This window comes from Protopterus annectens, chromosome 8.part0 (assembly GCF_019279795.1).
Source record: "Protopterus annectens isolate FY-2018-M chromosome 8.part0, PAN1.0, whole genome shotgun sequence".
NCBI classification, from domain to species: Eukaryota; Metazoa; Chordata; order Ceratodontiformes; family Protopteridae; genus Protopterus; species Protopterus annectens.
This window is the reverse complement of record NC_056741.1, coordinates 1656759625-1656774756: the sequence shown is the minus strand read 5'-3', so window position 1 is coordinate 1656774756 and position 15132 is coordinate 1656759625. Positions and strand designations below refer to the sequence as shown.

The 15132-nt window shown below is 40.0% G+C and overlaps 1 protein-coding gene across 1 annotated transcript in view; it reads right to left on the bottom strand.

The window, feature by feature from the left end:
- Positions 1-15132, bottom strand: part of SPA17 (sperm autoantigenic protein 17) — an 804953-nt gene that overhangs the window by 273790 nt on the left and 516031 nt on the right. The window lies entirely within an intron of this gene.

Below are 15132 nucleotides of genomic sequence, written 5' to 3'. Positions count from 1 at the left end.
GAATGTTTTGGCCAGGTGGGAGGTAGCATCCAATTATGTTGATGGTTTTATTTTGGTTTATTTTGAGATTGGTATATACTATTTCTTCATTGCCTATTTGTGGAGCTGATGATTTTAAGATCTGGATGTTTAGATGCTGTTTAAATATTATAGCTACACCGCCTCCTTTCTTGTTTAGCTGGTCTACTCTTAGTATGCCATAACCGGTAGGGAGGATTTTCTCACTGGTAATGTGAGATTTTACCCAAGTTTCTGTCAGGATGACTATATCTGGGGAGTACAAGTCTATGGTGGCATGGAGTTAATGGACCTTGTTGGATATACTTCTAATATTTAGGCTTAGTAGAAGGAAGTCACTTGGCTTTCTATTGGCTGTAATTTGGGAGAAGTTGTGGTTTCTAGTCTGATTATGAGGAGTGGGGTTGAAGATGGTAGGGCCAGGGTTGGGGTGGATGTCTCCACTTAGGGCTAGTTTTGATATGCATGAGGTTATTAGTTTTCACAGTTTTTGAATGTGTTTATTAGGGAAACTTTATGATTGTGCTCAAAAAGTAAATAACCACACCTTCCATAAATAACACACTAAAAAACAAGGGGGTGGATGTGTGGGAGCAGCTACTGCAGCCATCATCATTTAAACATCTACTGTTATGGTAAGTTCACTTACACAACTGCACTAAGTTCATCATATTGACCTCTACCAAAGTAACCTTAACTATATGGGTAGATTGCCCTAGCTTACTACATTTAGGAGGCAGAAGGAAAAAAATCCAGTAGGCCCTGGAGAATGGACTTAGAAAAGTCTCATCTAGACCTAAACAAGGAATCAAGCTTACAGTGCTTTGTGAAAGTATTATGGAGGGCCATGTGACCGAACCCTTTCTAAAAATTTATAGATGAAGCCAAGGCCCACGTAGAGTGGCCCTTGACCCTGCCTGGAATAGTTTTGTTGTAGTAAGTATAATAAATGATAATAGCCACAGGCAACCATTTGGAAATAGTTTGATTTTATACCAGTTGTCCCTTATTACCTTCAAAGGAACCAATCAATTGATCTGAAGATCTGAAAAATTTAGTTCTGTCAAGAAAATACCAATGTTGTCAGTGGATGTCCAAGGTAAGGAGTACCCTTTCTCCCTTATTTTTCGAACAAGTAAAGAAATTGGGGCAATGGATAGTTTAGCTTAAGTGAATTCAGATATCACTTTAGGTATAAAAGACAGATTAGTTCTCAAAGAAACCTAGTCTCAGTAGAAAATGAGAAAGAGTTGATACACCATAAGAGCTTCCAACTCAGATACTCTTTTTGCAGAGATCAGTGCAAACAGTAAAATTATTTTCCATGTTAAGAACCTGAAGTCAACCAAATTAGCTGGTTCAAATGGAGCAAGGGTTAGCTTCTGTAATACAAGATTAAAATACCAAAAAGGGGCCATTGTTTTACTTGGTGGCCTCAAGTAAAACCTCTTTCAAAACTATTTTTACATGAGAATGTCTTGAAACGGGGGGATCCATGGATAGACATGCTGAAATGGCCAACAAATTAATTTTGATATAGGAGTAAAAAAGGCCATAGGATAGCAATTCACACAAATATTGCAAAACCAGAGAACAACTAGCACTGAATTAGTGCTGGTTATGTTGTTGGCATCAACTAGAAAACCTTTTCCATTTGCTAATATATGATTTTCTAGTAGCACACATTCCTGCCTCCATTAGTACCAGCAGCATGTCCTCAGTAAACAGGAGCCTAAGAGAAAATAAGACCCTATCATTCAGGCAGCTAGTTTAAGTCATCCAGGGTTGGGATGTATCAGACATCCCTGATCTTATGTGAGTAGATCCATTCTGTGAGGAAACGTATGTTTATTGCCCCTGGTCATTTCCAAAAGAAGGAAGAATTACAGATGCAATTAGACCCAAAATTCTGAAGTATTCCCTCACAGTGACCCAAGTCTTATTGGAAAACCTTAGAAATAGATTGAGATACATATATAGATGTATTTTTGTTCATGTGAAGAAAAGATATTTGAACTGGGATGGCCATGTAGCACCCCATGAAGGCAATTCTGTATGCAGGAGTCAAAAATAACTTTTGAATGTTCCCTTGGAATCCCAATGAAGTGAAAAATTCTTGACACTTCTAAAAAGACTCTGCAAAGAAAAGCAAGTCACCTACATATGGAAAAAAAGAAAAATGATACCCTGTAGCCTGCAAAGAGCTTTAAATGGAGCTAAACACTTTCTGGAAAATCTTGGTGGAGTGGACAGGAAAAGGTAAGGCGGTGAACTGATAATGTGATCCAGACACTTGAAGAAACACTTGAAGTCTGAATGAAAATGAACGTGATGACAAGCATCTTTTAAAAGTAGTGTTACCAGGAAATTTGAATGAGGAAGAAAAGGTTACTGATTGTGAAGTGACATCATTTTAAAGTTAGGTTACTATCATAAACAGTTCTAAGAAGTAAAATCTAGAATTGGTCTTCAAGCATCATCTTCCTTTAGCATTAAAATCATCCTTGAATAAAAACCTTTCCCCACTTGGAAGAAGGAACTGGTTCTACCACTACCTGGAACAGCATGTAATGAAATATAAGTGGGAATAAAAGTGACTGGTCTGGCAAATGAGAAATAACCCCCTAGCAAGGAGGGTTATCCTCTTACTGCTATCTATAACCTCTTCAGAACCCATCTGTCTGAAACTATCTGTTGCCAAAGAGAAAGGTGGAGTGTCAGGCTTTCTAAAATAAAATAAAAGGGCTGCCCAGGGTGGGAGGAAGGAACAAGGTCCCTCATAAAATCAAACTGAATAGTTTTACTGTTCTTGGTTTTGGGGTTCAGGAATTCTTTCTGGAACACCTTTGCCATTTTGCTAAAATTGGATGAAGGGTTAGGGAATCCCTTAAAATATCTGATAAAGGTGGGCAGAAAATATTAAAGATTCCCTGGTTTAACTTACCCTTTTCAGCCCACTTTTTGATCACCTCTGCAGCAAAGGAACCAAAAAGTGAATCTCTATCCAAAGGAGAAAATAAAATATTATTCACATCCTTTTGAGAGGTTCTGAGAATGCAGCCAGGCAAACCTCCTCAAAACAGTACCAGTGGCCATAGCTCTGGAAGAATTATTAACTGTCGTATACATCCAATGTAAACAGAGAGCAGTGACTAGTACAATAGAAGAAACTAAATATTTTAAAGCAGATTTTTTCTCACAAGATTAAACTGTAGACAAAACTTTCCTCATACTTTCACAAATAGAATAAACTTTAATGTAGCAGCCTGATTAAGAAACAATAAAAACACTGCTCCATACAAACCGATAAGTCCACAAAAGCAGGAAACCAAGGTCAAATCCACACAGACAGTATTTATTGAGCGCTTTCGTCTCTAGAATAGAAACTTCATCAGAATAATTCAACATGTTAGCCAACATCCTTAAATATACAGTTCCAAGGAAAATTAATTAACATTAATTAGCTAATTAGTGAGATAATGCCCTTAGAGAAACATATTTAAAGAGCCCCACATATTTTAACACTGCAACTTGAAATAATGCAATCATGAAAATACTTAAAATACATTGAAAATGTAAATATATAAAATAGTTATGTATAAAAAAATTCATTTTTTTATTAAAAAAGCTCTGTTCTTTATATGACATCAATAGTCAAATATTTTAGGATGGCATGTCAATCTGTTGCACATTTCTGCACATATACTTTTGGTTTATTTTAATCATATGTAATTTTCTATACATAACTATTTTATATATTTACATTTTCAATGTATTTTAAGTATTTTCATGATTGCATTATTTCAAGTTGCAGTGTTAAAATGTGTGGGGCTCTTTAAAGAGGTTTCTCTAAGGGTATTATCTCACTAATTAGCTAATTAATGTTAATTAATTTTCTTGAATTGTATATTTAAGAATGTTGGGTAACGTTGAATTATTCTGATGAAGTTTCTATTCTAGAAACGAAAGCACTCAATAAATACTGCTTGTGTGGATTTGAACTTGGTTTCCTGCTTTTGTGGACGTATCAGCCTAACTGTTCTAAATTGTAAAAATCAAAGTTGCAGAAACATACAAACCCCATCAATAATCTTCCCATCTTAAGATATGCATTAACTAACTGTTTAGCAGCAGTAGGATTAACTAATGCTATAGCTGCTGGGTCAAGTTTGAGAAGAGTGTATAACAATTTACAAAGACTGAGGATCTTTATACATTCTAACTGCCTTTTTAGGGAGAGCAGCCTGGCTATCAGGAAATTACAGGCAGACACACATACATCCTCCAAATCTGAAAGAACTGGAGTAGTTGGTGAAGGTTCAGGAAATTTCTTCTGAAACAACTAATAAAATTTTAACAGGGAGTGAGAAACCTCAGTGTACTCCCACTGAAAACACAGACACATTTTGGAAATAGTCTCAAAGAGAGAGTAATCCCAATCAGAGAATCAGAAACTGAGCTCTCCTCAGAGCCAGAATCAGAAAACTGAGGAGAAAACCTGTATCTATCCCTTCATCTTCCTATCCAGATTCAGAATCTTGAATCTTAAATCTCTTCAGGAAAAAAGGTATCCTTCTTTCTTTTACCAAAAAGCAATAATTAAGAAGGATCAAAAGCCTGACTAAAACCCCGAGCCAGACCGAGTAAACTACAGCTAAGGAAATTTGAAGGAGGAGGAGATATTAGTTTTCTTTTCAACAGAAAAAATGGGGCCAGCAGTGTTATAAATGGCAACAGCGGTTTCCACTTGGACTACCACAACATTCTGACAAAACAGGGAAGCCTTCCTTGTTGCCTCTCCTAGAGCCAACAAGAGTGACTCTCTCATGACCACTGAGGAGACCCCAACAGCTTCAGAGGATGTAGCTAATGCCCGGTCCATAGTGGCTCTAGGTGCTGCACCATAGGGATATGGGGTAAAAAATGAGTGGTTTGAGGTGCAACAAATGGCCACAGCAGAGTCACCCACCTGCAGATGAGGCAAATTGCTAGCCTGCTGTAGTGGCAAAGGCTGTTTACTCATAGGAGATTACTAGGCTATTGACCCAGAGGTCATTTTAGGCTTCGCCATTTCAACCCAATGTCCGTAGAAGTACTAGTCAATACCCAAGATTACATTTACTGATAACTGCCCATGTCCAGGAGGGCTGTGGGCACTATCCCCAGTAAGAATTTACTATGCCCCATCCACTCGTCCAGGTTCCGCTTGTACAGTGTCATAGAGGTGCTCTGTTTCACATTAATTGGTAGCCTGTTCCAAAGATGTGGCAGTTGTTGGGAGATAAATCTGTCACTCTTGCAAGTACTATTTAAGTCGCAGGCCATATTTAAGTCCCTGGAACAGGTAGCCCTAGACCCGTTTTATTTATGGATATGCAGTAAATTCATTAGGTTTGGGTCTTGGCTTACTCTGTAAGGCCAGGCATACATCTCCCCTAAGAAGCCTATATGATACGGAGTATAGTGACAGGACTTTAGTCGGTGCATGCAAGGCACATCCTGCAGGCCCTTGATCTTCTTTGTTAGAAACTTCTGAGGTCTCTCTAATTGCTGCAGGTGCTTAGTATGGTATATAACAAATGGGGCGTTATACTCAATTATGGGCTCAATAAGTGCTGAATGTAGGGGGTCATAATCTCTTTTGCTCTCGAGGAGATGCCTTTACTAATCAAGTGAGCTACATGGAAAGCTTTCCTTACAAGAATAGACACGTGTTGGTAGAAGTTAAGGTCGCAGTCAACCTGTGATCCCAGGTCCCTTATCACTTCATGGGTACTTAGGGTATTGTAGTTGATTTGACAGTGTGAAGGGACATTGTTTGTGCTGAAGGGAATGATGATGCATTTCTTTGCATTGTTTCAGAACGTGACTAATACACCAATCATTGGTCTGTGTGAGACTCTAAAATATCTCTTCAACCTATGAAACTCTTACCAGCAGATAGGATCAAATCTTGTACCTTGTGCATAGTAGGAGAATACCCTAACCATTATGCCAACTAGTCTTTCTTAACCCTTTCTTTTTGTGGCTGGAAGAAGGACCAGCTGTGGCACTGAGACTTTGTTCCATGGTTAAGCCAAAAATGGTGTCTCTTTCCCTGGGAAAACAAGCAGCAAGAGATGGTACAAATTTAAAGTATTTTAGTCACTTTTTTCACACAAAAAAAAAAAGCACAGTAAAAAGCAACACTTTGACAGCCCCACAAAGTAAAATAAACACAATTTCTCCACAGAAAAAATGGTTTTCAGTTACTTTAAACAGGTGACAGGAAAAAAATGAGTCCACCTTTTCAAAGTACAGTACACTCGTGTGAGAGTCTGTTAAAACACAATCTCCTAGCTTTAAAATAACTTTCCTGAATAAAAAAGTATTGATAATAAACAGAAAATTATTGAATGGAAGATTTATCCCCAAAGTGAACTTATCTGCCCAGCAAGGGAACAGCACAAGTCGATCCTCAAAATCCTCAGAGGAGTGTACTCTTCGATGGAAGTAAAGCTCTGAAAGGCTTTGCACCCAAACCTGTGTATTAGTCAGCTCAGCTCGAACTGCCAAACACTTTGGGCATGTGGAAGGTGCCCTGAAGCTTTGGGAGTTGACTGGCTGTTACATCCTTGATAGGATATAACCCATACAGCTAAGGCTACTGCAGCAGTGATCAATATGATGAACATCTTGATGTATAGAAACACTCTTGGAAGAATGATGCATGAAAGAGACAGTTGTATGAGGAATGACATCAAAAGGAAGCTGGTATCTCAATAAGTAAAGTAAGGAACAGAAGACTGGAATAGTAGGCGACAGCTGTGGAGAATAATTAATTGTTCGGCAGCGATAAGTTTTAGCTAATTAGTTTCTACAGCAAGGGCTGCTGCAAAACTGCATTAGAATGACTGTGTGTTTTAAAATAATATGGACAATGATTAGGAAGGATAGTGCTGTTTTGAAACAATGGACTAGGATACGAAAAGGAAAGGCTGATGGGAAGAAGGAAGCAGTCAAATGGCATATCAGAAGGGCATAAGAGCATGGCAGGTAAAATGAACACAATGAAAGGGATATGGGTAGAGAAACCTAGGAAAGGGTATCATATGAGTGGAGGATATTACTAATGTCTGCAAATAAATAGTACTAAGATAAAGGAATAGGAGTTTCAGAGCTGGGTAAAAAGGAATGGCTAAGCTATTAAGAAAGGTAAAACAAAGACAGAAGAGGGAGCGAGCCAAAGAAATGTATTTTTTTTATTTATTAATTTTTTTAATCATTTTGATAAACTGATCTGTCTTGGACCATTTTCATCCATGAACCAGTTCTCCAAGGCAAGGGTAACAGCAATATATCTGAACAACTTAAAGTAGCCTGTTAACCAGCATGTTGTTATAGTGTGTGAAGTGGAAGGAACTGCCATGCATTGTGAAAAGCAATGGAGACATACATAATGTGAAGACCAGTGCTAGCGCTGGAAGAGTTTGAATCCCATCATAGTCAAGCTGGTCCTGCATATTGGTGGCAGTGCTGGGATTCAAACCAATTCCATCCTCATCATCACAAAGGCAAGTGGTGAAGGAACTGGAATTGAACTTATTCAATCTAAAGAAGTTTTGTTATCAAAGGTATATACTGTATACGCTATGTCAGTCACACAGCAATATATGCAACATTTAATTTTGCACAGCAGTCATTTTATTTTTAGTAAGCCTACAGTCACAAAGCAATATATGCAACATTTAGATGTGTACAGCAGTTACTTTATTTCTTAGTAAGACTACTTTAGGACATAGGCAGATAATGAGCTTATCTGAAGATTACACTGAGATGTCAGTGTCAAGGACTATAAGGCCAAAGGAACTGTTATCACCATGTTCACGGAAGAGAAGGTATTAGCCTTGATATCAGCTTAAATGCACCCCAATAAATCTGTATGCAGCCAGGCAGGTGCTGTGGGAAAGCAGCATGCAAAAAAGGGGCAATCTATGCCATTCCTAGAGGACCTCAAAATCCAACTGGAACTACACAGACTGGCTGCACAGATATATAGAAGTCAGCATGGCTAAGACATGCAATGGCTTGAGTCAGAAGAGGAGAAGGAGTGCCCACACAGCACAGGTGCTGAAAAAGGATCCAGTACCTTGTTAAGGGCCCAGAAAACAAATCTCTTCCATTTACTTTTGTAAATCTGTCTAATAGAAGCTTTTTGAGAAGATAATAAGATATGACATACTGGGGAGGAGAGCATGGACTGCTGGGGAGGAGAGCATGGACTATCTAGCAATCAATGGAATTGAAGAAACCATGTGGTCAGTTTGAGGCCTTTTAAATCTGGATGAGTCATACCTGTTCATTAAGACAGGAGATCTGGATTGGGATCTAGTATCCAGAGCGGATGTAGAAGGTTAGGGGAACCAGATTTGATGAGGCCAAAAGAGTGCAATAAGGATAATTGTGCTCTTCAACCAAAATGCTTTCTGTAGAAATTTGGGAATGAGGGTAATGGTGGGGTAAGCATAAAGAACACTGGGCCAATTGTGGAGTAGAGCATCTCTCAGTGACACCCCCATTGGAGGGATCAGGGAAAAGAACCTGCTGCATTTGTGGTTGAGGAGAGGGAGGAAAATAGATTGAAACACAGCTGGCCCCAACAACAAAAAATCCTCTTCACCACTTTGACATTGAGAGGCCACTCATGTAATATCAGAATGGACTTGCTTAGTTTGTCCGCAGTCATGTTAGATTTCCCCAGAATGTGTATTGCTATTGGAAAGCAACCAGAAGAGATTGCCTATTGCCAACACTGTCATTGCTTCTTGAGGGTAAGATCTGGTTCCTCCCAGATTGTTGACATACCAGACCACTGACCCATTGTCTGTCTAAATGGCAATTGTCCCAGATGGAAGAATGTCTTGAAAGGCCTGCAATGCTAGGAGGACTACTCTCATCTCCAGGACATTGATATGAGTCTTGGCCTCTTTAGAGGACTATGTACCTTGGACTGCCCTTCCCAAGTAGTGCTCCCCCCACCACAACTGGGAGGCACCTGTGGTCACCATGGCTGTGGGCAGGGGAAGAACAGATGGATGACCTTCTCAGATTTGGTTTGAATGAATCCACCAAAGAAGATATATTTTGCACACTTATGTAATCGTAACCACAGAGGTCAAAGGATGTTGAAGAATGGATCTCTGGACAGTGTGTGTCCATTGAAGAATTCACATGTGGGTCCTGGCCAGAGGAATGAGTGTGATAGCTGCTGCAATTGATCACAGGGTTTGCAAGATTAATCAGGTTGGAAGAAAAGAACTCTGAATAACTTTCTGACTTGGGACTTCAGTGTCTGTATGCGAGTAGAGGGAAGAGAGGCTATCTGACTTCTTATGTCCAGATGAGCATCTATGAACTCCAGGCTCCGAGTAGGTATGAGTTGAGATTTGTTGCAACTGACAGAGATTCTCAGATGAACACACAGCTGAAGCATGTAGTCCCTTGCCTGCAGAAGTTGATACCTGGTTGGGGCAGTTAGGAGCCAGTCATCTAGATATGGAAACACTCGGAATCCCAGCAGTCTCAAGTGAGCTGCTACTACTGTCATGCATTTGGTAAACATGTTGGGGGTTATGGGGAGACCAAAGAGCCATGTCCAGTCTAAAGCACAGGGATCTTCTGCAGTATCTGTTCATTTTGATGTGATAGTATGCATCCTGAATATCTGTGGAACACATCCAATCGTCCTTTTGCAGCACAGGCAAAATGGACTGAACTGTGCCCTTCCAAAACTTTGAATACTGTACAAACTGATTTAATTTGCTGAGATCCAGAAATGGTCTCAAGTCCCCTAACTTTTTTGGCATCAAAAAGTATCTTGAGTAAGTTCTGGATTCTTTCTGGTCTTGGGGGACTTCTTGGATGACTCATTTTTCTAGCAGCTTTTTTATTTCCACAGATGCTGCTTTCCTCTGACTGAGTGGGGCATTGGGGATTTTTTTCACTTTGGTGAGAGGGGTTAGAGAAAATGGTATGGTATAACCTCTGGAATATGATTCCCTGCACCCTGGGATCTTTTTAATAGATAGTCAGGTTCTCCAGTAGAGAGACAAATGTCCCCCCAATGACTCCAGAGTGGAACAGTGTGCCTCATTTCAGGAGTGCTGATAGAGCTTATCTGAGAAGGAATCCCTGAAGTCCTGGTTTGGCAGGCCATCTCTGCCATGAGGACAGCCATCTTCCATTCCAGATCCCCACTCTGCCCCTATGGAGGTATCTCTGCATGACTCTTGAAAAGGACCCTAGGATTTTCTAAACCACATTTTTCTACATCCTCGTTGATTCCTACAGGAAGGTCTCTGAGGGTTGGAAAACACTGGGACTGAACGCGGAAGATCCAACAAAAGGTGCATTGATAAACAAAGACTTAAAAGGCTCCAGACAAATCACATAATCACATCCAGGCATGTCTCCTGATGGCTATGCCTGAACTTGCAGCTCATGAGTTACCTTCTGCTGCATGGAAAATCAACCTCATGGGCTCATTTGAGATAGACTGGCTGGTGGCCAGTTGCGAGGAGATACTATTTCCATCTTCAGATGACATGGGCTCAGAAAGACATTTGGCAAGCTCCCTGGGTCAGATCTCTTTGTAAACTCGTAGAATGTATCATGTAATTCAAAGACCTGACAGCAAAGGTCACCGTCACTGAAGCATACACATGCTTCCCAAATCTGTCCAAAGCCCTGAATTCTCTGTTGGGGAATGGACAGAAACAATCTGTTTTGCCAGTTCCTTCTTTGTGGCTGCAGCCACAACCATGACATCAAGATGGACTCCCTAGCTCCAGTGTGTGCAGTCCTTATGGAGAGCTAAAATCTTGTCTGGTCTTTTCAGTACTGGCTCTACAGTGTCCATCTCCTTCCACTCCTGTCGAGAAACTAGGTTGATGAGCTCATTGGGGGGGGGTCATCCAAGAAGTATATGGGCCACATCTGAAAGCCTCCAGGAACTCTGATTTCTCCTGGGAGGGGGTGTCGGAGGACCAACCACCTTTTTGTTTTAGGAGTTCCAGGATGTCTCCAAAGGAAATAGATTCAGGTGGTGATTGGCAGGACCCCTCCCCCTCATCAAAATCAGTGTCCTCCATGAGAGATTCCTTGGGGGGATCTAAGTGCTTCCTCTTAAACATTCTCTTCCGAAGGACTTCCTCAGTGGGATGCTCTGGGGAAATATAGGAAGAGATAATGATGTCCTGACAGACCTGCTGGAGACTAGTTCAGGCTGGCTGTCCCAGTGGAAAGGATGGATGAGTATCAGAGCAAAGAACTGGATGAGGCAGGGTTAGCTGATCTACAGGGGGGGGGGCAGGGTTGTCTCTTCTCTAGTCAAGGAGAAAGCCCTCTCCACAACCTCAAAGGCAGAACACCTAGGGGATACAGAAGTTTGATGGCACAGGAACTGGAATTTCTCGAACCGCTGGCTCCTGCAACCTCACTAATTGTGGAGGTAGTTTGATCTGAGCTATCCAGTGCTGAAGCCCTGAGGGGAAGAAATAGCTCCAAAAGCTTTGGAGTCAACTCTAAACTCCTCAGACCTGGCACCAGTGCTTTGGCTCCAAGAGTCTTCTGGCTGAGAAAGGCTCAAAGCTGGTCAGCTCAGGGGAACCACTGGAGTTGGAGATGAAAAACAGATCATCTTTGGATCAGATGCAAACATCCCCAGAGATGTCATATCTGATGGCTCTGAAATAGTGGGTCAGACTGGAGAAGGAGATAATAAGTGGACAAAGGGAAACTCACAGATCCAGCAGTGGTCAGAGCCAGGAGAACCCCCATCTGAATCTGTGCTCTAAGGAACTTCATCATCATCCTATCCACATTGGCATTCTAAAGTCTTCTGGAAAATCTAAGAGATGATGTGGTGGATGGAGGTCTGAAGTGTGTTTGTGAAGATCTCTCCGGGAAAAAAGAAGAGAGCCAAGATGAAACTGGATCCAAAAGAAGTGGAGGGGTACAGATTTGTGGAGACCTAGATTTCAAAACAGTGGGATCCAAGACAGACGGATCCAATTTCTTATGTACTTTAGAATGGGGCTGCAGTGAAGGAGCTGACAAAGAATGGTCAGGAGACCTTTTACAGGACTCTTTTTCTTTAGACACAGACTCTGACTTACTCTTATCAGGGTTTTTGGAAGGGGTATGAGCCCCAGCAACAGAGGAAGATGGAAGAAGGTTTCTTAAAACTAACTTGTTTCTACCAGCAGTTAAAGTTCTGGAATTAAAACCAGAGCAGATTCAACAATCCCTTCTAAATGGGTGGGACGCAGGCAGTATACACATTCCCTGTGGGCATCTGAAATGGGAAGCTTATGCCCACAGGTAACGCACTTTTTGAATCCCGTAGGCTTGTCAGCCATGATACACCAGTAACAACAATAGAGAAGTTAAGAGAATAAAATACTTAATTTCAAAAACTAAAAACTTTTTTTTTTTTTTTTTTAGAGAATTAGAAAGAAGGAATAAAAAGAGAAAAACGACCAACAATGGTAGCAAGAAATACTCCAATGAGCAAGAAGCAGGAGGAATATCAACAATGGTACTTGATAGGGCACCGAGATGTGTTAGCTAAAAATCAAGCCAAAATCAGCTAAATTTAACTCAAAGATTATGGGAAGGACTTAACAATACAATAAAATCTAAAAGCTAGAAAAAGAAACCAACTGACACCAAACAGGCTATAACAACTTCAAAAACTCCAAGAAAAGCACTTGAGAGTAGAGGGGTCACCATCTGAAGCTAATGGCAGTAAATGAGACTTGAGGAATGTTAGGTTGGTGGGATATTATAGGTAAAGGGAGGCACTCAAGAGTTCTTGGATCCAATGATCCGGTAGAGGAGGCCGAGTTGGATCTGCGTCATGGAGCCAAACCCATCCGTTGAAGAATGACCGAAAAGGACAACATCAGATATTCCTTCAGCTTTTCAAACCACACCTAAGTAAAATCAGCATACAGTGTCTTAACTGGTTTTGTGAAAAAAAAATACATATGTGGCCCTATGACTGAGTATGAGAATTCCTTTGTACTAGTATTAATCGGTCTGGCATTTTAGCACAAGTTTTGTGCCTTTTGTGTGAAGTCTGCATGTCTTGCATGTATCTTTATGGGTTTCTGCTGGTGCTCCAGTTTCTTCCCACATCCTAAACATGTTCCACAGGTGAATTGATCTCCCTCCATATTTTGAATCAAATATAGGTATGCATGCTGTGTGTGAGGGTAGAGTCAGTGTCTGTTTTTTTTGTGCGTGTGTGTGTGTGTGTGTGTGTGCGCGCACATGATGTAATAGTTTGGCACCCTGGTCAGGGTGAATTCCTGTATACTGCACTCACTGAATGCTGGAATAGGCTCCACATCTCCCACACCCCTGAAATGGATTAAGAAATTAATCACAGAATGTATTAATGAATGAATAAGGCTATGAGCTGCTAATATTCTCAATCTGAAGCTCTTTGAGTCAACCAGTTATGAACAGAAGTTGAGTCAACGTAAATTACTTATCCGGTCCTGAATCATCCCTAAAAACAGAGACTTGTGCCCACTGGAATTATTCAGTTAACAAATTAATAAAAATAGCAGAACATATATATCAATTCTAGACAATGGTCATTCGTCTGTGACAGAAATAAGTTCTACCATTACTATACAAGTACTCCTTTGGACTCCTGTCCTAGTCTTCACTTAAAGGGGCTTTCCATACTAACTCTGATTTTAATGTGAATATGGTCTTCCACCTTTACCTTTCTAATGCTTTTATCTAGATACAACAGACTGGTATAGTGAACTTTCAGGATCTCTGGTCCCATTACATTTCTTGTTTCCTTGGTGTATCTGTAGTTCTCCTTTGAAGTGTTACAATCATCTTCCACTTCTCACTTTTTCTTTTCCAGAATTACTGAAGAGCCAGAGATTAACCATTTACTGAAGAAAAAGTAGTCTGTAACTGAAATGACTGCCAATGTTTTGTGAATACAGTGAGTTCACCACATTCTGTCAATAAATCACTAGTTTTGGTAGGGATAGAGCAGAAATCTGAGCCAGAATAAGGGCTGTCCCTGAAGTTGAAAGGTATGGATAGTTGCAAGAGATTAGCAGCAAACCAAATTGCATCTGAGTAACAGAAACTAAAATGAGGTTCCAAGTCTTAGTATTAAGTTAACACTGTGAACTTTATACTAAGACATAGAAACTCTTAATTTTGTTATCTCATTTTATAACGGCTTCTTCCAAGAGTTCATCTGCAATTAAGTATGTAAATCTGGGGCTGGCCTCCTTAACTAAGTGTCCATCAAACAGGCTGTGCAGGATGTTACTAGAATTGTTAATCTGGATTATCTAGGATGTCCTGCATTAGAAATATTAGTCTCTAATTGCCATTTGTTAATGAACTATTTTCATATTTACATTTATATATTCATAACTAAGAGATGGATGTTACTTATGGACATGGCGAGAAATATCATGGAGAGTCACAGAAAAGGGCCTTATCAGTGTCACATTATAGTACACTGTACTGGACGTATTGCTAGTTGTTTGCTGACAAATAAAAGATATACAGTATTTGCACGTGTACATTATTTTTTTCTAAAGCCTAGTGACTTACTGTCGCATGGCTTCAAGTGAAACCTTAGATGATGGTAAAGATAACTACCACTGATATTCACACTGCAAGTTGTACAGCTTAGTGTACAGTTAGTACAATTTATGTTGTAAATTGTACAGGTAAGTATAACTTTCATATTTTTGTAAAAATCTCAGTAAAAGAGCTCTCAAAAAGGAATTCTTGCTGTAATGTGAAAGTGCATGTTTGGCTAAGTAAAGTGTACTCACGCTATATGTTTAGGTTGTACAGTTTCCAAAATGTGAACATTTCTCCGTGAAACTTTGGTAAAAAATATAATTCTGCATTTGCATGCATTATACTACAGCACAGTATAAATTTACAGAATTAATTACAATTATCACTGTAGAAGAATTTGTACTGCTTACATTGCGATTTGCACATTTTAATAGCATTTACTGTTCACAACATGATTTCATTTGTTTGGTCTATGCCTTTTAACTTGAATTCTCAGGA